Source organism: Magnolia sinica, chromosome 2, assembly GCF_029962835.1.
Source record: "Magnolia sinica isolate HGM2019 chromosome 2, MsV1, whole genome shotgun sequence".
In the NCBI taxonomy this organism is placed as follows: domain Eukaryota; kingdom Viridiplantae; phylum Streptophyta; class Magnoliopsida; order Magnoliales; family Magnoliaceae; genus Magnolia; species Magnolia sinica.
The window spans coordinates 121,591,320-121,616,891 of NC_080574.1; the positions used below are offsets into that span (position 1 = coordinate 121,591,320).

General features: G+C 41.3%; 1 long non-coding RNA gene across 1 annotated transcript in view; it reads right to left on the bottom strand.

The window, feature by feature from the left end:
• Window positions 1-5,549: 5,549 nt before the first annotated feature.
• The window catches only part of LOC131237506 (uncharacterized), a 33,796-nt gene continuing 13,773 nt past the window's right edge, over window positions 5,550-25,572 (bottom strand). Inside the window, exon 3 of the long non-coding RNA XR_009167288.1 lies at window positions 5,550-5,649. This is a non-coding gene — a long non-coding RNA (uncharacterized LOC131237506). The remainder of the gene's footprint in view (window positions 5,650-25,572) is intronic.

A 25,572-nucleotide genomic window follows, 5' to 3' on the forward strand; every position in this document is an offset into this window, starting at 1 on the left:
ATTATTTCCATAACAGTTACTGGTGGGAAATTCCTGCCATATGGCAGTTTGGGAGTGGCCCATATGGCGCCAAGTGACAGTTGCATCCCACTTGGTGGTGGTGTGCTAGTCAGAGCTGACTTAGCTCATAATTAGCATTTAGGCAGAAAAGCGTGACCTCAATAGAATAATCTTATCTCCTTTGTTACAACTTCAATTAGATTGATTCCAAAACCATTGGAAAGATGATCATAGACTGTGAGCTTCCCAGCTTTCTGAGTCTACTGGCTTGCAAAGAGGAAGCTATAACGTTTCATATTAGCTGATCTGGGACTTTCTCGAAAGGTCTTTGGGTGACCTTTGGACCCTCAAAATAATATCCTCGGTTTCTCTTCGATGTACAGCAAAGTCTCCGAGTCCCTTTCGGAGTTGCACGGTTTCAAGGATTAATTTGCTCATATCTAATTAATCTGGAATGATTCCAAGTTCTTTAGAAGGTAATTTGAAATGCCGTTCGAACCCATCCTGTGGGCCCAATAAATGGATTTGTGAACCATGTCTCTGTGGGCTTAATAAACGATTATGAATGCTTTAATGGGAGAGTAATCCCTCTCAACTGTTGTATGTGGTGTGGCCCACCCAAGTCATGAATTGACTTTAAGCCCATGGCCTACCGTAGAATGGTGCATCTGACTGATTGGATAGATGTTCAATATACGCCACAGTAAGGCCCACACTGCTCAATCTAATGGGAAGTTCCTGACCTCATCCTACCCCTGGTGTGCAGGCACACACGCACACGTGCGTGTGTGTGTGTGTGTGTGTGTGTGAGGTATGCTTACCTACACACGTGCACACCTTTGCACATGTGTTAAAAGCGTCTAATTTGACGGTCCACGTGATGCCACATCCCATGAAATCCCAATGTACTAATTTTCATCCTGACTAAAATTCTGATGAGCCATAAAAAAAGAGATTCAAATCAAGTGAGAAAACTGTTTTCTTTATCCATGGCCCGCCAAAGTTTTGGATCAAAGTAAAAGTTGAGCTCTGGGGTTTCATGAGGTGCGACATCATGTGGATTGTTCAGATTATGCAAATCACATCATGTATAATGAGTTCTCAAAAAATTTGCATGAGTTCCGATGCCAACTAGTGGGCAGTTGAGCATATGGACACACACATAACACACACACACATGTGTGTCTTGACGTGTTCACGGTGGGCCCCCGCACTGCTCGATCTCATGGGAAGTTCCCATGAGCTCGACTGCGTGGAACCATTTCCCCCCCCCACACACACACACACACTATGAGGTCGAGTCCTGTCTTAGGCCGCACCATTGGATGATAAATTTTCAAAATATACAGGAGATGCCATATATATGGAAATGGTACTATGAGGTGAGTCCTGTCTTAGGCCGAACCATTGGATGATAAATTTTCAAAATATATAGGAGATGCCATCCCCCCCCGGCGTTATACAATCTTGGGGTGCGTTGCCGTCACCAATTATGTGGTCCTCCATGATATATGTGTTATATCCATACCGTCTATCTATTTTGAGATATCATTTTAGGGCTTGACCGTAAAACTAAGGCAGATCCAAACCTCAAGAGGGCAAAACCGGATAAATCGGCGTTATACAATCTTGGGGTGCATTGCCGTCACCAATTATGTGGCCCTCCATATATATGTTATATCCATACCGTCTATCTATTTTGAGATATCATTTTAGGGCTTGACCGTAAAACTAAGGCAGATCCAAACCTCAAGTGGACTACGGCACATAACGTAGTGGGGAAAATGATGCCCACTGTTGAAACCTTTTTACGGCCCATCATGATGTTTATTTTACATCCAACCTGTCTGTAATGTCACACAGAACTGGATGAAGGGACCAAACAAATACCATCTTGATCCAAAACTTTTGTGGCCCCAAGAAGTTTTCAATGGTAGGCGATCAATCCCCACTACTTTCTATGTTATGGTCCACTTAAGCTTTGGATTTGTTTAATTTTTGTGCTAATGCCTAAAATGAATTTTCCAAATGGGTGGACGGTGTGGATATAATACTTATATCATGGTGGGGCCCACGGAACTTAGTGACGGCAACACATCACTTATATTATGGTGGGGCCCACGGAACTTAGTGACAGCAACACACCCAGATCCATAGCTCAATTGGCAGACTAAGTGGAGATACTAAACACTTGAGGTCTTGGTATTGATCCCTAGTGGGGGTGGCTAACATGGAGTGTGTGTACTCACATGTTTGTGTACTAACAAGCTAACCGGAAAAAAAAAAAAAAAAAAGGTCGTGGTGTGTGGCACACTAGCTTTTCCGCTTCCCACGCATAAGGGAGCAGATTAGGTGCGGCCTCCGCCTAATGTACGACAGTGCATCCCTCATCGTGGGGCCCAACTTGATCTACATATTATGTACCCACACGGTCCATCTGTTTTGGAAGACAATTTTAAGTCTTGATTCCAAAAATAAAGAAGATCCAATTCCAAGGTGAACCATACTATCGGAAATAGTAGTGATTGAATACTCTACTATTAAAAACTTCCCATTGCCCACTGTAACGTTTACATCATGCTTATTTCCATCTAACCTATTGATAGGTTACATAAACCTGAATGAAGTAAAATAAAAAAATATATCAGCTTCATCCAAAATATAAGTGGCCCGTTAATTGTCAATCACAACCTTTTACAATGGTTTGGTCCACCAGACAATTGGATCTATTTTAGGTTCTGAATCATATCTTAGAATGATCTATAAAGACAGATGGGTGGAGTGGATATAAAATTCATACGTCAATGTGGGCCAACAATAAGGGCCGCACCGTCTTGCGTCAAGCCTGAGCCCCGCCTAATACACTCCTCACGCTGACAGCCGTGTGGAAAGGGATTTTTATCTAAAGTTGGTGGGCCCATTATAATGTTTATGAGAAATCCACCACGTTCATGCATTTTTTATGATCATGTTAGGACGTGAGAAAAATAATGAGGTATATCTATAATTCAACTGGACCATACAACAAGAAAATGTGAGTAATTAAATGCCTATCGTTGAAACCTTCCTAAGGTCTACCATTATTCTTACATGCCATTCATACTGTTCACAGGGTCATTCTTACTAGGATGAACTAAAAATACAAAAATATTAGCTTAATCCAAAACTTCTGTAACCCCACCAATGTTCACCAGCAGACATCCATTCCTCACTATTTCCTGTCGTGAACCCACATTATATTTGGATCTGCCCCACCTTTTGTCTCATATCCTAACATGACATGAAAAAAATAGATGGATGGTGTGGATTTCTCAGAACATGATGGTGGGCCCTAACTAGCTTCCTATCAATTAAGCTTTCCCGAGAGGTTGTAGCATCTTACCGTCACATCGCGCATTTTAAATGTTTATCATCATCCAACGGCTGGCACTAAGACACGACCGACATTAACTTCCTTGCAATACACACACACACACACACACACACACATATATATATGTATATATATATATATATATATATCTACATATATATATATATATATATATATATATATATATATATATATATATATAATGGGGCATTCAGACCTTTGTTACGGCTCTAACATCAGCACATATACATACACGTGAGTATTGGGGCACGTGTCACACTTGTACGGTTTTTCTAACATCAGCATGCATGCAAACGAACGCGGAGCAGGTGGTGTAGCCAACACCACCCCGGCTGTGGTGTGTTGACGTGTTCTGCGCGCGTGGGGTAAAACGTGACGTTTGTGTTTTATATCCACGCCTTTCATCTCTTTTGCCCTCTCATTTGTAGGATATGAATTTAAAAATAAAGCAGGAGCTCAAGTGGACCACAGCACATGAAACAATGAGGATAAGGATACCGACCATTGAGACCTTTTTAGGGCCCACTTTAATGTTTATTTGTAATCCAACTTTATCATTTTGATCCGAATGAGAGGAAAATACAGTATCAGCCTGATTTGAAACTCTCATGACCCTTAAAAGTCCAATGTTCCATGTTCAATCACTATTATTTCCTGTGGTGTAGTCGACTTGAGTTTTTCAAGTGGTGTGGTTCACTTGAGTTTTAGGTCTATTTCTTTAAAAAAAAAAAGAAAATTAAATAAAATTCATACACCACCATAAGGAAAGAAGGCATAAGGACTGTATAAATATAAAACATATACATCACGTTGGGTCCTACATAGAGGTGTACACGAGTCGAGCTGAGCCGAGCTTTGCCCAGCTCGTGCTCGACTCAGACTACTCGAGTCTTAGCTAGTGCTCGGCTCGGTCGAGTTTGAGCCTGGCCAGTGGTCGTTGGTCGGATGGGTTCCGTTACTCGAACGACCGGAAAAAATGGAGAGAGTGGATGGTAAGACTCACTCTCAAAGAGAAGCTCGTCCGAACAGACGCGAGAAGAGAGAATGTCGCCGGGCGAAGATTATTGGGGGGAGCTCGTTCGGACAGACGCTGGAAGAAAGAAATGTCGCCAGACAGTCGTTGGAAGAAGGAAATGTACCCAGACGGATGGCTGATTTGGAGGGAGAAATGGGACGATTTGGGCGAAAGGGAGGGAGAACAGATAGAGTTGCTGATTTGGGCATACTGGGTAGGGTCGGGCGACTGGGTAGGGTTTTTTAAAAATCCTTTATATACTAACTTAAAGTCGAGTCAAGTCTAGTCGAGTCGAGCTTAATACCGAGTCGAGCCAAGTAGAGCTACGTCCAGCTTGGACTCGACTCGAAATGTTTCGAGTGCCCAAAATATGACTTGACTCTGTTCGAACAGCGTTTCGATCCGAGTTGAGTAGAGCTTTTTTGAGCCGAGTCGAGTGAGTTACCGAGCTTAGGCTGCTCGTGTACAACTCTAGTCCTACAACATCCAACACATCGACACACCCTCATGGGTGTCCATGTACATACATGTGCGTACCAGGGCACGTGCCGCACTTGTACGGTTCTTCTAAAACCTGGTGCCGTACGACTTCAGTGCAACTCACGCGGCTGATATTTTTTTCCCTTCTTCCAATTTTATGTTACCATAGTAATAAGTTGGATGGCAATTAAAAATTAGGAAACATTACATGGGCCTTGGGAAGGTTTTAATGGTAGGGCATTCAATTCAATCACCACTGTTTCTTGCCGTGTGGTTCACTTGAGATTCGCATCTGCTTCATTTTTCTAGGCAATACCATTGGATGAGTTGGTAAAACAGATGAACGGCGTAGATACACATACAGAGAAGTGCGCCCCACGGTCCACCCTTGCGACTCCTGTCCCACAACTCTGCTTTCTTAAAATGAGAGTAGACACTTTTTCAAGATTCTTTGCATGCAACACCCGAGGAGATTTACCTTACACGTGTATAAGTTGCTGACACGTTTCACTTCATGCAAATGATTGTCCGCCGTTCATCTTTTATATATATATATATATATATATATATATATATATATATATCCAATGGTCTTCTGGACCAAGGCAAGGTAGCTGGACGAGAAGGAAGATGGCAAAGCAAGTTCGTGTTCCCTCGGAAGTGGAAACCGGGTCTTTTAAGCTCATTAGTGGGCATTCCATCCCAGCCGTTGGTTTGGGCACTTGGAGATCTGGTTCGCAAGCTAAAAACTCCGTCTTCACTGCAGTAGTGGAGGTACTTGGAACTCTTTCTTTGTGTTTGCATGAGTTATATGAGCCAGTTGTGGATGGCCCATGCAAAAAAAAAAAAAAAAACTCTATGGTGAGAATTGTTGGCTTTTAAATCGTTGCTTAGGAAAAAACAGGTCAACGGTCCACATTTAACCAAGAAAATACTAACATGCAATGGCTACGATGTTCCGATCTTGTTGGATTTGGTGCATGGGTTCACACACTTGGGCTCCTTAGTTGAGCTTGCAGAGACGAACCCGGATTGGCCAGTGAGCCCTACACTAGCAAGGTAGTTGGTGAAAAAGCTATGGGCCCCACCATGATGTATGTGTTTCATCCATGTCGTCCATCAATATTACCAGCTCATTTTAGGGCATGAGCCTAAAAATGAGGCAGATCCAAAGCTCAATGTATGTATTGTATATGCAGGCCGTCCATCATGTAGGCAACTGGGCAAAGAGGACATGAACGAGATCCACACTGTCCATCTGATGTGTTGGCTCAATAAAATGATCATATTCAGAAGACACTATACACAGCTATATGATGGTAACCAAGAGGCCCATCAAGGTTTTGAAATCCAAATCATAGTTTATTAAGCGGGCCGGGTTGGGTCTTAAAATAACACGAGATCATGTAGAACAACGGAGAGACTCTCAAGTCTAGGGGTGTACACGAACCGAGCTAGCTCGGTTAGTTCGCTCGACTCGACTCGAGTATGCTCGATTTGAAGCTGAGTTCAAGCCGATCCGTTTTTTTGAGCTCGAAAATGAGTTCGATCAAGCCCCGACTCGACTCGACTAGGATCGAATCCAGCTCGGATCTAGCTCGAATAGAACCAGTTCGGTGACTCGGTTACTTTGCCATTGATGTTGCTCAACAACTATTTGATAAAATGACTTAACCAAAGGAGCATAGACTGTAAGTCATACTGATCAAACAACCCTAGCTGGAAATTAGTTCCCATCAAATGAATGGTAAAAAGAAAATATCTATTATTCAAATTCAACGGATAAAATTAGATAGTTGCGGTCATCCAAACAAGTGGCCTCCGCACACCGAATTCAGCTAACCATAAGATGGAAGGTGGCCTAAGTTTAGTTGGCGACGTAAGGAAAGAGGAGCCTTTTGAATTTGCATTTTTCTCACCATCAAAGATAGAGAGAAGCACTATAACAGGGAAGATGATACACTAGAGCCCGTTGGACCAGAATATGTTACAGCTATCTCTTCAGAGCACACTTGGTAAGATAAATCAAGTAAATCCAGTCGGCCCAAATGTGGAGATGGATGGTTCAAAATAACATGGCTAGTGGCAAGGAAGGTATGTACATGAAAAAAATACCCATTTTCTCTTTGTTTTTCGTGGTTTTATGTTGCTTGGAAGGTGTTTGATAAAATACCTATAAAACCATTGCCCCTCTGTAAAACAGTGGGATTTTGAAGTTGCAGTTCAGGTGTTTGTGGAAATGCCTCAATGGCTAACTCGGCTCGATCTTGGCCCGAGCTGCTGACTGAACCGAGTTGGCCAGTCAGGCTCGAGGACCGAGCCGAGCTGAGTTCGAGCTGAGGTCTGCCAGTGGCTGAGCCGATGTACACCCCTATTCAAGTCCAACCGGCTGGATGTCACACAATGTTCGAAATTGTTGATTGATTAACCTTAATAACGGTTTGTTTGGACTGTAAGTTACTTATACCTCAATTAGATTATCTCGGTATCTACTTATTTGCAAGCAAATAAGTATGTTAAGTAAATAACGTACTTATCAGCTAACAAGTATATTTGGTTTCCAACATTACATAAATACCTATCCCTTAATTTAGTTTGTGTGTATCCCTTAATTTAGCTTGGTCCAACCTTAATATCGACCATCCATCATGTGGGGACAAGCTTTGATGTGGACCGTTCTTTACATTGGGCCTACCTTGGTCTTGTCTTCAATGCGAACCATCCATCGTGTGGGGCCTACCTTCAATGTGGACCATCCACCTTGCAAGGCCCACCTTTGATGTGGGTCATCTATTATGTAGGGCCCACCTTGGATGTGAGTTGTTCATCATGTCGAACATTTGATTTGGGTTGTCCATCATGAGAGTCCCACCTTTTATGTGGACCGTCCATCATACGGAGCCTAACTTCGAAGTGGGTTGTCCATCATGAATGGTCTGCCTTGTATGTGGGCCATTAATCATTAGAGACCTTTGATGTGAATTGTTCTCATGTTGGGCCCGCCATTATATGGCATGTTGGGCCTACTATCAATGTTATTGCCCATCATGTGGGGCCCACCTCGATGTGGGCTGTCCATCATGCAAGGCCCGCCTTGAATGTGCGCCATTCATCATTAAGGGCTGACCTTTGATATGGATCGTCCATTATTTGAGCCTCATCTTCATGTGGGCCATCCATCATGCGGGGCCCACCTTCAATGTACACTGCATCTTGAGGAGCCCACCTTTGATGTGGACCGTCCATCGTATGGGCCCCACCTTCAATGTGGGTCATCCATCTGCGCAGCTCACCTTGGCTGTGGGCCATTCATCATTCGGGGTAAACCTTAGATATGGACCACACATTATGTGCGGCCTACCTTGATGTGGCTTACCTAATATGTGGGCTCACCATTAATGTCCACTGCCCATCATGTGGGACCCATCTTCAATGTCCATTGCCCATCATGTGGAGACTATCTTTGATGTGGACCATCCATCTTATGGGCTCCACCTTTAATATGGGCCATCCATTGAATGTTTAAAAAGGTGGGCTGGCGATGTTTCAATGGGGAGAGTGTTGCCCATTGGAGTGTTGGATGTGCCTCAAATTTGGGCCCACTACTTGAAATGAGCTGATGGAAATGGTGGAAGGGGTGGATGTCTTAAAAAATCACGAGGTCACAAAGTTTTTGGAGATTCTATGTTCTACCGGTTAGGTTCAATACATTATTTTGAAGTCTTGTAGCCCACTTGTTTTAGATCTTCATCATATTTGGGCCCATTGATTAAAATGAGCTAGCAAAACTGGCGGCTTGGATAGATTTCTCAAAAACATCATGATGGGACATAAAATGAGTGCTAGCATTGTTTCAACGGTAGGCATTCAATACTTATGTTGCAAGTTGTGTGGCCCACTTGAGAGTTGAATCCACCTCATATTTGGGCACACCTCCTAAACTAAGCTGACGAAGATGGTGGATGGGGTGTATTTCTCAAAAACATCACAGTGGATCATGAATGTTTCAACAATGGGCTGGTGTTGTTGTAGCAGTGGGCGTTTTAATGTAGGCAACTTGAGTATTGGATTCGTCTTATATTTGGTTTCACCCCTAAAATGAGCTAACAAAAATGGTGGAAGGGTTGATTTCTCAAAAACATCATGGCAGGCCACACGAATTTTTAGTGCTCCCCCATTCTAAGGTGGGTGTTGAATACGACCGTTTCAAGTCATGTTGCCCACTTGAGTTTTGGATATTCATCATAATTGAGCCCACCAACTAAAATGAGCTGGAAACCTAGTGAACACGGCAGATTTCTCAAAAAAATCAGTGGGCCATACGAGTTTTAAAGGCGTGCTGACTGTGTTTCTATGGTGGGCATTCAATACCATTGAAATCGTGTGGCCCACTTGAGTGTTGTATGTACCTCATATTTGAGCCCAACACCTAAAATGAGCTAATGAAAATAGTGCAAGAGGTGGATTTTTTACAAACATCTCCGTAATCCCATTGCTTTTCAACCGTTGGTTCAATGGACAACTACCCAAAAAGCCCCAAGTACAAACGTGCCTACTAGGGCTAGTGTGATGTTTATTTGTCATCCGGCATGTTCATAGGTTCTCATAGACTAGAATGTAGGGAACACAAATATCCTCTTGATCCAAAACTTTTGTGGCCCTAGAAATTTTCAAGCTATGATGGATGGACCATAATAAACGAAACTGTGGGGATTGAAAGCATGATGTAGAAATTGGGAACTGAAAGCAATGAGTAGCTTCTTAGAAAAGACCTTCCAAAAAAATATATTCAAGTGGGCTGGACGTTACATTTTGGATGAAAACAAGCCAGTTTTTTTTTTTTTTTTTTGTTTTGTTGGCACTAACTGGACTGTTGTGATTGATTGATCAGTGCCATGGTGGGGCCCATACTTTAGATGGACTGGATTTGCTTGCATGTACATCAAATGTACGTGCGGTGGATAATTGTCAGGGATTTGGTGACTTATGACGCCCAACAGCATTGAACATATGTGTTGCACGTATGCAGGATACGGGATGTTCATGCGACACTCCCCAACACGTGTGGCATTCAAAAAATCATGATGGAAAATATCCATTTCAGGAGATTGATCCGGTAGAGTGGGTGGGACTAGAATATGGTCTTGACAACTCTCCATGGTATAGGAGGCAGGGTAATGAATTAATCAGTTCCATCCATCTAGTTGCCCCTACTTCACATGGATGGTGTTTTCAAATAGTTGTCACAAAGGCGTCGTTGGTGGACCACATCATACAAAACACAAGGATTGAAAACTTCTTGTGTTGCAAAAGTTTTGGATTAGGGTGATATTTGTGTGTTCCCTTCATCTAGGTCCGTGTGACCTTGTGAACATGTTGGATGGCAAATAAAAATCACAGTGGCCTTAATAGGCATGATCATCATCATAGGGTACATTAGTGTAGTTTGGGCTTTTAGTTATCCATTGACCAAACTAACGAAAAAGCAGTGGGGCCCATAATGATATTTGTGGCAAATCCACCATTCACCATTTTCATCGGTTCGTTTTAGGGGTGGGCCCTAATATGGGGCAAATCCAACACTCAAGTAGACCGCACGACTTGCAACAATGGTATGAACGCCTACTGTTGAAATGGTGCCAACGCACCCTTGAAACTCGTGTGGCCCACTATTATTTTTTTGAGAAATCTACTCATCCACCAGTTTTTACAAATCATTTTAGTCAGTGGGCTAAAATATGATGAAGATCTAAAACACAAGTGAGCCACATGGCTTGAAACGATAGAACGGTGGAGCTCTAAAAACCATGATGTTTTTGAGAAATCTACCTTGTTCACCATTTCCGTCAATTTACTTTATTTATTTACCCTAAACCCTAAACCCTAGAGAGACCCTAAACCCTAAAAAGCAAAGCCTAATTTCGGATTAAAACCCTAAACCTTAAAAGGTGAACCCTTTTTGCCAGAATACATGCGTATTTATGCTAACTGATAAGAAAATTATATTAAAAGTATCAGTCTATAGGGATAGGCTAAAGATGCTTCTTAATATTACTAGTGACCTTCTTTTTTACTAATTAGGGTTAACAAGACAATCGAGGTAGGACTTGTCTTCTCAAACAGTTATAGCAACATCCACTGTGCCTAACGCCCTTCTGACAACGACAGTTGGATACAAAGGCCAAACTCTCGTTTGATCACTATGGCCTTCCTACTATGTGTTGTTGCATATAGTCTTTAACCCTAACTTAGGTTAAAAGAGGTAGGTGGCTAATATATTTAGAGAAATATAATTTGTATAGCTCTTTTAATCTTAAGCCATTTCCCTTTAGACTGAAAAGAGGCTTAGTTAGCCATCATACCTGGTGATGGTTCGAGAGATGGAGTAACCAGAGATCCTTTTTAGAAGAATAGACAGAGAGAGATGGAGTACGAAAGATTATATTAGATAATATTTCTTTCAAGTGCCTTACAAAGTAGTGCTGAGGCCCTATATATAGAGAGCCTTATTTTAAGCATAAAAGTTACAACTAGAAGCAAACGGACATGTGTTATGTATCAGATGTGCTGGCAGTCTGATGAGTACTTCCTCTGCCACGTGCTCCATTCTTCTGACGTTTGTCTTTGACTCATGCAGGCTACTGGATCTGCTAGCAGTTAAATAGGCTTCTCTTTTGCCACATGTTGCTTTCCTCTGACACGTGTTTCTGAATCATGCAAACCACTCTCGGTCTTTGGGTACCGTTTTGAGGAAACCATGGGTTGGTGTCTGGTTTAGCATGAAAATTCTGGTTTTTGCAAAAATCTGCTAGGCGATGGTCTTGGAGTTTGTGCTACATGTTGTTTTTTGCAAAGGTTTTCTTATTCTGAGGCTATCTCATCTTGTTTCTGTGATTTTCTGTCTACGTTGCCTGGTTTTACGTTGCAGATAGATCCATGTTGGAGACGACGTCGTCCTCGGTGCTGGAGAGGTTTTCCTTTCTTGGTGTCTCCGTTGCTTCTGACCTTATACCGTCTAGGTTTTCTTCCTCTTCTCTGAACCCTTCTGGAAAGATCGCCTTTAATCTTCTTTCGGTTTCTGGATCTTTGACAACTAAAATCCCAGCTTCAAGGAGGGTTATTTCATGCTTAAGTTCTGTCATTGGTTCTTTTTCTTTCGCCAAAGTCCCGTTATAGGGCTCGGCAGTTTGGATAAGTATGTCTTCAGAGAAATATGCAGTGTACATCTATCTGCATTGTCAATGAGGAGTTGAATTATCTCCCCAGCAGTCATTGCTCTATGTCTGAATAGGTCTAAGGACTTGATGATGGTGTCATTTCTATTTTCGATGACGACCAGTTGCTCATTGTCTGTCAACTGGAGAAGAAAGAATCCTTTACATTGCCTTTCTGGTCTTAACACCCAAAGATGGATGTTAAAGGGATAAAAATTCTTCATGCACCTTTTTATAATTTTTCTTATTTCTGGTGCAAAATAGGGGATATCATTTTCTTCCTTTTCGACTTTGATCATCTTGATAAGTCCATGCTTGGCCATAAGCATGTATTTATCATCTTTTCGTTCTTCATCTATATACCCTAAGGGCTTGTTTGGATGGCTGTAAGTTGGGTAAGTGGGAAGTAACTTACAAGGAAGTCACTTACAGGTGGTGTTTGGGGGAGAAAAATCACCTGTAAGTAACTTACAGGCAAATCTACCAAAAAACTGCAGGGGCGTGGGGGTGAGAAGTCACTTCTCTATAAGTCACTTACAGGCTCAATGGTCGGATTTTAAAAAAGAGTGGAAGAGGGAGAAACGCACCAATGGGGATTGAAGGTTTTGCCTCTCCATCCCAAGCTCTCTGCTCCTCCCTCTCTGCAATCTCTCTCCGCCTCCTTCCCTCCATCTCTGCAATCTCTCTCCCTCCCTCTCTACAATCTCTCTCCATCTTTGCAATTACCGCCTTCCGTCTCTTCTCCTCCTAGAATGGTAGGGTTTCATCAACCCTTTTTTCTCTTTGAAAACGGTGGTGGCTTGACGTTACTCAATGAGGCACGCTCACTTATACGCACCTGCGCATGTGTGCATTTTTTCACATGTGTCATAGACCTCTAATCCGAACAGTGCATGTGATGCAGAATCCCATGAAACCATCGGGGACCAATTTTCACCCTGATTTAAAACTCTAGTGGGCCATATAAAAGAGAGATGCAAATCAAGAAATGAAAATGTTTTCTTTTCTCATGGCCCACCAATGTTTTAGATCAAAGTAAAAGTTGGTTCACAGGGTTTCATGGGGTTTTGCATCACGTGGACCGTTCAGATTTTGGACTCAAGTCATGTATGATGAGTTCTCAAAAAGTTCTCAGGAGAACTCTTGCCAACTTGTGCGCAGTTGAGTATGGAAGGGATTGAGTGCTGAGTAATGCGTAAACTCTGTGGGATCCACCATGATATATGTATTTGATCCACACTGTCCATCCATTTTAATATTTAATTTTAAGTCCTAATCTTAAAAATTAGCTATATCCAAAGATCAAGTGGACCACACCAGAGGAAATAGTGTGAACTTAGTGTATACCGTTGAAAATTTCTGGGGGGCCACAGAAGTTATGGATCAACTAATTTTTTTCCCCTCATCCAGGTCTTTGTGATCTCATGAACATGTTGGATGACAAATAAAGATCACCATGGGCGTTAGAAAGGTTTCAACAGTCTAAATCAGTATTTTCCACTGTTTCCTGTGGTATGGTCCACTTGAGCTTTGGATATGCTTAATTTTATGGCTCGACCTCTGCATGTAGATGAAAAAAATGGATGGATTGATTGAATAAACCTTATACATTAACAGTGGGCCCAACTGAATTTACTTTGTGTAATAAAAGTAAAGCAACAACTCAGTATGTAGTCTGATTGCATCACTGGTAACACAGTAGTGGGTGTTACCCCTGCCATGGGCCCACCTTGATGATGTGTTATATATCCACTCCGCCCAACCATTTCTCCATCAGGGATTTTAGGCCCACCTTGTTTGTGTTGTGGAGTTTTTCACTGAGGAAGTTTATTCTCAATGTTTAAATTGAGTTATTACTCCATATTATAGATATTTTGAATGGGCCCACTTTTATAGCCTACTTGATTGATTTATCTTAATAATTATCTCAAATATTCATCTTGATGGTCTTAACAAAATAACATATTTGATCCCATGTTTTTTTTTATATGATTATAACATTTTAGAACAATTTTCTAATCTAAGCTCTGCTTGATGTGAATATACAAGTTTCTACCTGTAAGAAACTTACAGGTTATCCAAACAGAAAAACTAACTTACCTGTAACTGTCTTACAACTTACATCCAAACAGGTTACCTGTAAATAACTTTCACTTGTAAGTGACTTACAGGTAAGTCACTTACAACTTAAAAGAACTTACAGGCATCCAAACAGGCCCTAAAGGTAAACAGGGAATAACACCTGCGACTAGGAACAATTCTAATTTTCCTTGGCATAGTTCTGTAGCCAAGTCCATGACTTCTGTTTTTTCAAGGAGAAGGTCATTATCTGTATCGAAGGCATCTATCTTTCCATGGGGTATGCTGATGGAAACAAAATACTTGTTCGTTTATAGGTCAATGTTGCTGGGTTGAATGTTGTGGCTGTAAGTAAATAGCTAGCAGGATTGCTTCTCTGGCTCTTCCGGAATGGCTGTGCGAGCTCGATTAGTTCTATGGTTCTTTCATTTTCTCTTCTAAGATCTCTGATATGCCGGATAACCGACACGATATTCTGTTTATAATCTACGATCAGCCCATGATACACATTATGCCAAAGAGCGTTGGCGATGATCAGTTCTTCATTCTTAAAATGCTCTCTGTATTTGGCTATATCTGGAAACTGGCGTTGCTCTGGATATACAGGGTAAAATAATCCTCCTGTTAGCCTGTTCCGGGCTACGACGCTATTCGCGTTTTTTCCCAGTGGGATTAGGATGTCATTAATCCCTTCTAAGATGGGTCTCTGTGTACTGCTTCTTTTTCCTGCTACCGTTGTGTATCTTTCTTCATTGCTGTCTTGAGATATGTTGCTTTCTGTATATGTTGTTTTGCTTTTGGCAGCAAGTTCTCTCTTGAGCTCTACGTTGTTTTGCTTTTGGCAGCAACCAGACGCACGTCCTTCGTGTGGATTGCTCTAGGCCACCATCATGATCCACTTTGATAATCCAAGTCGTCCATCATGTAGAGGGGGAAAAACAGTCAAACCCATGTTAACCCAATGCATCCATGCACGTGCACGTGCCGGCCACAACGATCACAAGAAGAGTGTCCTGCAACGTTAAAAACAATTGCAACGTGATTTGATTCCTTGGGCCGCACCAAACTCGAGCAAAACTGCCCATATCTGACTGAAATTCCTCCACAAATCCAATGGACGGAGTGGATTTCTATGATGATGTTGTCCATGGGCCCACTAAGCATCCCAACACGAGGCGTGCGTAAGAACGTCCGGATGCCGCCCGAAATTTCTGGGAAGTTGTGGCCCATCATCTTTGATTGGTTGAGCGATCTGAAACGTCCAGATAGAAGCCCGGCCAAGGCCGACCACCACCATGAAGCCAAATCAGATTTAGAGGACCAAGATTGAAGAATTCACATGCCAAAGATCCAAGAAAACCCAGTAATTGAAGATAAAAAAGCCTGAAAATCGTTATAAATGCAAGATCACAGGGTTTCCACTTTCTGTTTGGATCAAAACCTTATATCTGGCTTGAGGATCATAAAGTAACCGTACACGTAAAATTTCAGCCATTGGATCTTTGTGAAAGTGGACCAACAGAGAGATCAATCATAAATCACCGATTTGGGGCCTACCTAATCTCTAAATATACAGGGTAAAATAATCCTCCTGTTAGCCTGTTCCGGGCTACGACGCTATTCGCGTTTTTTCCCAGTGGGATTAGGATGTCATTAATCCCTTCTAAGATGGGTCTCTGTGTACTGCTTCTTTTTCCTGCTACCGTTGTGTATCTTTCTTCATTGCTGTCTTGAGATATGTTGCTTTCTGTATATGTTGTTTTGCTTTTGGCAGCAAGTTCTCTCTTGAGCTCTACGTTGTTTTGCTTTTGGCAGCAACCAGACGCACGTCCTTCGTGTGGATTGCTCTAGGCCACCATCATGATCCACTTTGATAATCCAAGTCGTCCATCATGTAGAGGGGGAAAAACAGTCAAACCCATGTTAACCCAATGCATCCATGCACGTGCACGTGCCGGCCACAACGATCACAAGAAGAGTGTCCTGCAACGTTAAAAACAATTGCAACGTGATTTGATTCCTTGGGCCGCACCAAACTCGAGCAAAACTGCCCATATCTGACTGAAATTCCTCCACAAATCCAATGGACGGAGTGGATTTCTATGATGATGTTGTCCATGGGCCCACTAAGCATCCCAACACGAGGCGTGCGTAAGAACGTCCGGATGCCGCCCGAAATTTCTGGGAAGTTGTGGCCCATCATCTTTGATTGGTTGAGCGATCTGAAACGTCCAGATAGAAGCCCGGCCAAGGCCGACCACCACCATGAAGCCAAATCAGATTTTGCGATGATTGGACGTGACGAGAGAGAGAGAGAGAGAGAGAGAGAGAGAGAGAGAGAGAGAGAGAGAGAGAGAGGAGCGGATGGCTGCTAGGAGTTTTTCTTCTCCTTCTTTATTTTTCTTCCTTAAGGTTTTTTTTTTTAGTTGATCATATCTATGATGAGCTAAACCTCCTAGCTAAGGCTAAAGAGGTGAAGCTTGTAGCGTGATGGGGTGTTGTTTATGGCTTTGATTCATGTTACATTGAACTATCCTTGATTTTGGTTTGATTATAAGGAATATTCATAGTTTTTAATGGTTTATTGTTACTTAAATTACAATGGATCTACGATAGCTTTGAGTATTTTCTTTTCATTATTATGATTGTGAAGTTAGGAAGCCCTGTTGTTCACTACCGTCTCATGGACATGGTTGGATGATGGAATCCTTCCTAACTTTCATAACTCTCTTAGATTGGTTGTGGATTGGCTAAATTCTGTTGTTTGCTTTGTCTCACGGGCATGGTTTTGTGATGGAATCAATTCTAATTCTCATACCTCTCATCTCTTGAAAACTGGATCAAAGGAAGTTCAGATTTGGTTTTTATTGATATATCTTCCAACTGGATGAAGATGGGACTCTAAATCCAGTTGTGTTCGTGAATCAAGCATAGATCTCCCTGATTGCTACAAGTGGATCCTTGGCATACTAGTTTCCCACCTTTGAATTTTACAAGTTTTAGTTTAATATTTCACCATTGTTCTCTTAAATTTTCCTGATTTATATTACATCTTCGTCTAGTTCTAGTTCTGATTACTTTCAGATTACGTACAAGGTTCAGTCCCTGTGGATTTGACCCCGGTCTTACCGAGATTATTACTATATCACGACCCTACACTTGGGGTTGTGAATAAGTTTTTGGCGCCGTTGCCGAGGATTGACAGTTGCATTTTTCTGAGAACAGCTAGTTTTGGAATTAGTTTAAGATTAGGGTTTTTCTAGTTTCTATTTTTAGGATTAGGGTTTTCTGAATTATTTTAGAAACTAACTTAGCTTTCTATTTATAGGTTTAGAAACTAACTTAGCTTTCTATTTCTAGGTTTAGAAACTTTCCTTTTTAGAAACTAGCTCATCTTTCTATTTTCTGTTTTTAGAACTTTCTAATTTTAGAATTTTGTTTTTAGGATTTTTCCTGCATTTTTTTTTTTTTTTTTTTAGAAATGAACATTGTTTTTCTATTTTGTAGGATCCTAACATAGATCACCTCCAATCTGGTAACTTCCTTCTCACTTCTCCTCTACTTCCATATTGTCGTAGGATTTTTCTTTTATTTTTAAGATTAAATTCAGAGTTAGGGTTTCACCATTCAAGAGTGGGAACGTCAGTATGCTGAGATAGCTAAGAGACATTGGGAAGGGATGTATGATGATTATGATAGAAATCAACCTATGTCTCAAAATTTTTCTGAAAGCATCATTGAGAACCGACCGGAATATAATGCTCTACCAGTTAAAAAGTCTTTACGCAATCATATGTGGGAGAACAATTACACTCCACAGATTAAGGAAACAGTATGTGAATGTTGGGGTTGTAATAATTATGGGAGTGAGAATTATGATCACCCATCAGATAAGAAGACAACAATGAAGGACTATATTATGGGTGATAATATGTATCAACAACCATCAGATTCTCCCACCTATGATCCGTATGACTATAATCAGTGGAAACATCAACGTTGGGAAGATGAACCAGCAATGTATCATAGTGATAATTCTGTTAGGTCCTTTATCTTTGAAATTCAATCAGAAACAATCCAAGAGAATTCAATTCAAAATTTCTTCCAAACTCTAGAGCTCTGCTAGCAAAATACAATCCAAAGACTGCAAGAACTTAGAAAAGATATTCAATAGTGGAGTTCACGTGATGCGATTGTGGAGAACTCTGTTATTTGGAATGAGGAGCTGAATTTCGTTAATGAGCATACAGTTCAATTTCCCAATGAGTCGATTTCGATGATTGTTCAAAAGAATGATTAAGAGACGTGGGTGTCTTTCAAATATAATGATGATGACACACTTCACTTACATGACACACTTGGTTTCAATGATGAGGGAGAGGTTAGTTTATTCGAACCTTAACCCAATTTAGGAGTAGAATGTGAGGGAAGCAATCCCATCCCAAGTGTGTATTGCACTGAATTGGAAGATGATGAGTATTGGGATGACGGTCATGAATGTACAGCTCAAATTCCTTTGGGATCAATCTCAAGTTTGGTCCAGGTCAATGATCAAGGGGTTTAGGAAGTGGTTGACCATAATGATTTACTCCACCCATCTGACATGACTGAGTTAAATATGGAGAATGAGCCCCTTTCAATTGACCCTTCTAACTCTTAAGAGACATGTTTAGACCACTCCCCTGAATTGAATGATGATATGATTCGGGAGATGGACGAGTCGCTTGATATGACTCTGGGAATTGAAACCATTCAGTTAAGGCCACCATATGAGTTGTCAACCCTTAATAATACAATGTCTTTACTAGGTGGTACCGATGAACAGAGTTTTCACATCAATGCGTCACTTATTGATCCTCAACTTGTCTGTGCAGGGCAAGAGCAAGAGAGCATGCCTCCATCCACTTCCAGAGACGATGGAATCCTTGGGCAGATCATCACACACTTTAATGTAGAAAATGAGTCACTCAGTTGAATTTCCCAACTCTTTGGACGATTGCTTGGCACGCTTTGCAAATTCGAACGATCCTATGATAAAAGAAATAGTGGATGCCTCGCAAGACAACACCTCAGTAGTTGTCACTGACCGAGAGAGCCCTTATTCTGAAGCCCCTCCTTCCCGAGATCCTAAATGTCTACCATTAAAGGAGCTGAAAATTGATCCAGAGTCCAAAACTTCGGAATGTGTTGAGACTATATCAATTTCTGAAAATTTTTCTGAATATTATCTACTTGTAGTCTCTGATTCACCATGGGATATTAACTCTGAAACTTTCTCTGTCACAGGTGAATCATATATACTTTGGACACTTCAGGAAATTAAAAGGAAACCTTATGCTGAGGTCCATCAATTTCTGTGGAAATTCATGCTCCAGGGCATCCCATCCTATTGTAAAAAGGGCTTTTGGATGATCTTGTTGAGAAACCTACTAAGGAATTTATTAAGATATTGGCTGGAGGAGGAACTTTGCGGCATGACTGAGTAGCTTTTCCCCTACTTTCCTAGTTTAAGATTAGTTTAATGCTTTCATGTTATGTCTAGGATAGTCGGCTTTATGCTGTTAGGATAGTTTGCTTTTCAGTTGTTCTAGGATTGTTTTTTATTGGTTTAACTCTTGTGCTAACCCACTTTCACGCTGAGATCCTTTTGGAAAAGCCTCTTGATTTCTTCATCAGGTACTACCTTTCCATCACTTCTCCTTTCTTTTCATTGTCTCATGTGCATTGCATGCGTATATCTTTTACATTGTGGACAATGTAGATTTTAGGTTGGGGATGAGAGATTAGGTTACCTAATCAGTGTTTTCTTAGTCTTGAGCAAAAATTCTGAAAATTTTTTTAAAATTTTTCTGGAAATTTTGTGAATTCGAGTGATTTTGAAGGCCATCCTTGATATAGAAGTATAAGATACTTAATGTTGGTGATTTATGACTCTTGGACTCAGTTACCTGTTAGATTTCACAGTTTAAGTTCGAATTATTAATCCATGATTAAAAGTTTTAAACATTGATTGAGTCAGGATTTCACATGTCACATCTAGCGTACACATTAAGGTTTTAGTTCGATATTGAAATATTAACTTGGTGATCACTAAGCATGAAAGGATCTAGCCTGGGGAATTTGTCCATCATGTTCAATGAGTGTGAGTGTGTACTATGCGCTCGACCTCACGAGTTCGTTCCATGAGGTCGAGTTGTGTGGGCCCCATCGTGATGCGTTTCGAACATCTACCCCATCAGTCAGATGCACCATTCCATCGTGGGCCTAGGTCTCAAAAATCAAGTCAATCCGTGACTTGTGTGGGCCACACCACATACAGAAGTGGGGAGGGGCCGTGCACCATTAAAACATTCATAATCATTTTTTGGGCCCACCGAGATGTGGTTTGCAAATCCAGCCCATCCATTATGTGTGTCTCACTTGGATGAGGGTTCAGAACAAGTTTCAGTAGCATTTAAAAGTCAAGTGGGCCCCACCAAGTGCTTTTATATGTTTTAACGGTGTCTTCACATGATTTTAGATGGTATGGCCCACCTGAGTTCCGTATACGGCTGATTTTTGGGATATCCCATAATTTAGAGGGCACCCATCAAATGCACGGTGTTGATGGTCGACATGCATCACGGTGGGGCCCACACAGCTCGACCTCACGGGAGCTTATCGTGAGGTCGAGCGCTTAGTACCTTTTCCCATATATATATACCCACATAGCTCAACCTCATAGTACCATTTCCCACTATATATATATATATATATATATATATATATATATATATATATATATATATATATATATATAATATATATATATATATATATAAATAAAAGGAGAGAAAAAAAAAGAATACTCAGCTAAAAAAACAATTGTCATTGAAAACAGCTACCTGTTAAAGATCCTTAAAAAGGTTGACAAAGCGTGAAGCCATCGATGGAAAAATCAAAAGCTGGAAGAATAAAAAGGCTAAACTGTAAGACAAGTTTCGGCTTAGGTTTGGTTATCCGGAATGCTCTTTTTAATTACCAATGATATCATGAAAATTGAGAATTGGACCTTTAATTGTGATAAGTCAAGGTTGCACTCTGCACCCATGGAACTCAATGATTAGAATTGTTCTAATTGATGGATTATTACTTTGAACTTGACCATGAAGTTTACCGTGTGCTTGAGTCTAGGAGAAAGTAACACCCAACATTCATGAATCTTAGAACTCTATTATCTAGATTGCTTCTCAAAAAACAATTGAGTTTAAAAAAAAATGTCCTGTGGTTCTCGAAATATTTTTCGCATACTTTGCTTGGAATTAGCAAAATGCTAGTTGGGGATTGTGTTGAGGGTCAAATATTGCATATTAGACCCCGGTTATTACTTGGTTCTATGTACATGATAATGCTTAAATGTTCTATTCTAATCATGTTCTTGTTGCAAGGTGAATTGATGAGCTTGAACTGAAAAGAGTGCTAAAAGCATAGATTTGAGACCCAAGAATCACAAGGGCAAGGGGCAAATCTTCGGAGACCGAGATTGAAGAATTCACACGCTAATGATCTGACAAAATCAAGTGATTGAAAATAAAGAAGCCTGAAAATCATCTTGAATGCAAGATCACAGGGTTCCCTCCATCCGTTTGGTACGAGACTTTATATCTGGCTTGAGGATCATAAAGTAACCGTACACGTAAAATTTCAACCATTGGATCTTTGTGGAAGTAGCCCAACGGAAAGATCAACCACAAAATCATCCATTTAGGGCCCACCTAATCTCTGGATATGCCTCAGATTTGGACTCAACCCCTTACACTATGAGGGAAGATGAATGTACGGTGTGGATTTCCCCAAATACGTCTCAGTGGGTCCCATATGGGAGGCACGTGCACACCATGCACAAGGTCTTGAGGCGCATTGAACCAAGGGAGTCGGTTAGCATACGCTGACCTGACTTCCTGTAACGCCCTGAAAATCGGGGGTTGAGCAGGAGCCCAACTCCTGAGTTCCAACACATCACGTATGCAACATAGATAATTATGATTAAACGTTGTCAGTATTGGTACATTAAACATGAGTGGGACTATACCAAATCGGTATGTCATACTCCAGAGACAATTAGATTACGCAAGCGGAAGACTGTGATAAGTATATAAAGCATAGAAGTGATTGTAAGTCCCCAAAGTATGAACGTGTCGCCGGGTTAAATAATTACATGTTTAGTTCCAAAATATACAAAATGGTGAAGTGTAATGACATCTATTCATATCCCTGTAGCCTCGATACGCAACTCCAGGTCTACATAGACCCACCAGAGAGTTGTATGTAGGAGAACTCCTCCTGATCATCATAAAAGACATGCTCCATCTTGTAAGCCTCGTCATCACCTGAAACTACAATAGAGTCTGGTTGGTGTTTTAAAACATCGTCCTAGAGTGAGAGTGAGTAATCAACTTAGTGGAGCTATAAGGCAAATGTTAACATGTTATCAATTCAGTCAAGCAGTAATGATAAAGCAATAGGACAAGCATTCCTAGGTACTCTGGTTAATGCAAGGATGATATGTGTTAATGATGCATGCCCTCGCCTATACTCCCTCTACGACATCATCTCACGATCGCGGCATACACCCCTTCCTCTGTGCTCAACTCCAACGCTAAAGGCACATGCAATGCGGTGCATGTACATGATTAGCCAAGTTCTTACTTAGTCTTATTCATACAGCAGGTTGGGAAGCTAAGGTACCTCCCTTTATATCATTTACCCAAACAATGATCCATCTAGGGTCGTCAATCCTAGTTAATCACATACGATAGGCAAGTTCGAGAGTTTACACTCTAGGTCGCTACGAGAGGCTCGTCACCATCAGCGTAGGTCTATTTTGTACTCGAGGTCACACCACCAACACCCTACCAACTGACAGTCTATTTTCGAAGGCTTGTCATTAACCCGACTAGGGACCACAGCCAGGCTACGCTGATGAAGGCCGACAACTCGAATACAGTGTCCCATACCACCGTATTCGGCTCACGAGTTTGGGTTACTCACTAGTCATATGGGGAGGCTCGTCACCCCAGCGTAGGCCAACAGCTCGACCACGGTGTCCCATACCACCATGCCCGGCTCATGAGTCTTAGCGGATCGTGGTACCAAGGTTTAAACGAGCTTTACATTGGTAAGTGGTACCTTAGATTCAAGCAGTTGCATCTATACATGGTAAACACACATTAGGCCAATCGGGTTACTTGACAGTTCGACTAGTACGAGCGCACGTTGACTTAATCGACATGGAGCGCATAAGCACTCTACGTAGCCTAACCACTGTCAACCAATACCATACAACTCGGACTCATCGAACGTGTCTTGTGTGGCGAAACGACCTCGGCCACTAATTCGGGAATCATTACCGATTGCCTGAACTGCGTAGTAGTCCCAATCATATTCATACACAATAGGCATTCATATGTGATAGTCAAACAACATGTGACAACCAATTTTTAGTATAAATTTCATTTGAGCATTTTAACAAACACATCGTACACATATTATCATACATAGTCATTTCATCCATAAAGCACGTAGAAGTAAGATAGGTTACACGAAGGAAACTGTAACTATAAATAAAGTAGTTGAGAATCCTATCTCAACACCCTCATTAAATACATTTCCACAAGCATTTTCTCATTCAGGCATTTTATCAAACACTTAGACTACACATTTCGACATACATGATATAACTTGGTTATAACATGTATTAGGGCAAATCCTTTCACAAAGGAGTTGTCACACGTACAACAATCATATATTCTCAATCAATAACCATGACAAGCACAAATCATAATTCCATATTCATTCAAACATTTCAACAAACACATGGAATGTATTATATTCAACATAGTTTATATGTATGTGTAATATACGACAATCATCACATCTAAGTACATGTGATAGCAATCAAGTTAGTCATAAATCATTAATTGACATTGAAAGCCTTGAAAACCATAACCTAAACGTTTATAGTCCGCACCTTTCGCCGGTAAACTCGTATCGAACTCAGTTTGTACACTAAGTCTTGGTCTACGGAACAATGGCAACTTGAATCACGAAATAGGTTAGCTATTTCGCCGATTCTACTATTTGGATTCCTAAATCAGATTAGGGTTAGGATTTCTTACCCAAAAACGGAATCGGAATCGCCGGTGTAGCGACACAGGATAGGCGATTCAGCACATAGAGTGGTGGGAATGAATCCCAGCAACGATCTCTCACTTTCTCTCTCTTCTCCTCACTCTTTCCTTCTCTTTTTCTCTCTTCTCTCTCCTAGGGTTTAAAATTCGTATGGAATGAGAGAGGTGGGTAAAGGTCCTTATATAGGCCTAGAACTTATGAGAATGGCCAGGTTACAGCCAAAGAGTGGCTGTTTCGGTCCAACGGAGTTCATCTGGAGGCCCATTTCCTGCATACGGTTTGGAAAAAGTTCCCTGACATTGGATCTAAGTCAGGTTAAGTTTTCGGTCCGATTGGATTTACGGATCGACCGTGGAGGACCTGTTTCAGTTCAACGGTCATCGTCACTTGATCAGGGCCACAAGTACACTGACATGTGTTAGGAAATTTTCCTGATCCGAGAGTGTAGTTGGGTCAGATTCTGACGGTTTGAAACCTTAAATTTGGCCCGCAAGCGAACGGCCCAAATCACTTAAATCTGAGTCATTTTCTAAAGATATTCGCGTTTCCCACACACTTCACTCGGGGCTCAAATTGTGCGTTTCTGGACACTATTCGGGCTCGATTCCCGTGATGGTTGTCAAGCCTAGTAAGGTGGTCATAACCGTATAGTTTCATGGTTATCGAACTTTCGACGCACGGTCCAGGTCTGATACGAAGTTTCAATGTGCTCCCGAGAGCAACTAGGTTTTGAGATTGCTCCTAGGTCTTAAGATGAAGTTGAGTCGGCGATCCTAATGGTTTTGAGTCATGCAGTTTGTATAGAAAGTGGTTCAAGCTAATTCCAATGATTATTTAGTTTAGCACTTAATAAATTTTTGTCTAATTTCTAAAGGATTCGGTCCTTAGTGATTTCTGCCTGAGGTGATACTCGAGTCTTTGTACGGATTTTTCCGAGACGTTACACTCCCATTCAAAAAACGGAAGTTTCCGTTTTCACGCTGCTGTAAAACTGGACGCACGTCCTCCGTGCGAATTGCTTTGGGCCACGATCATGACCCGCTTAGATAATCCAAGCCGTCCATCATGTAGAGGGGGAAAAAAAACGGTCAAACCCATGTTGACCCCATGCATCCATGCACGCGCACGTGCCGGCCACAACGATCACAAGAAGACTATCCTGCAACGTTAAAAACAATTGCAATGCGATTTGATTCCTTGGGCCGCACCAAACTCGAGCA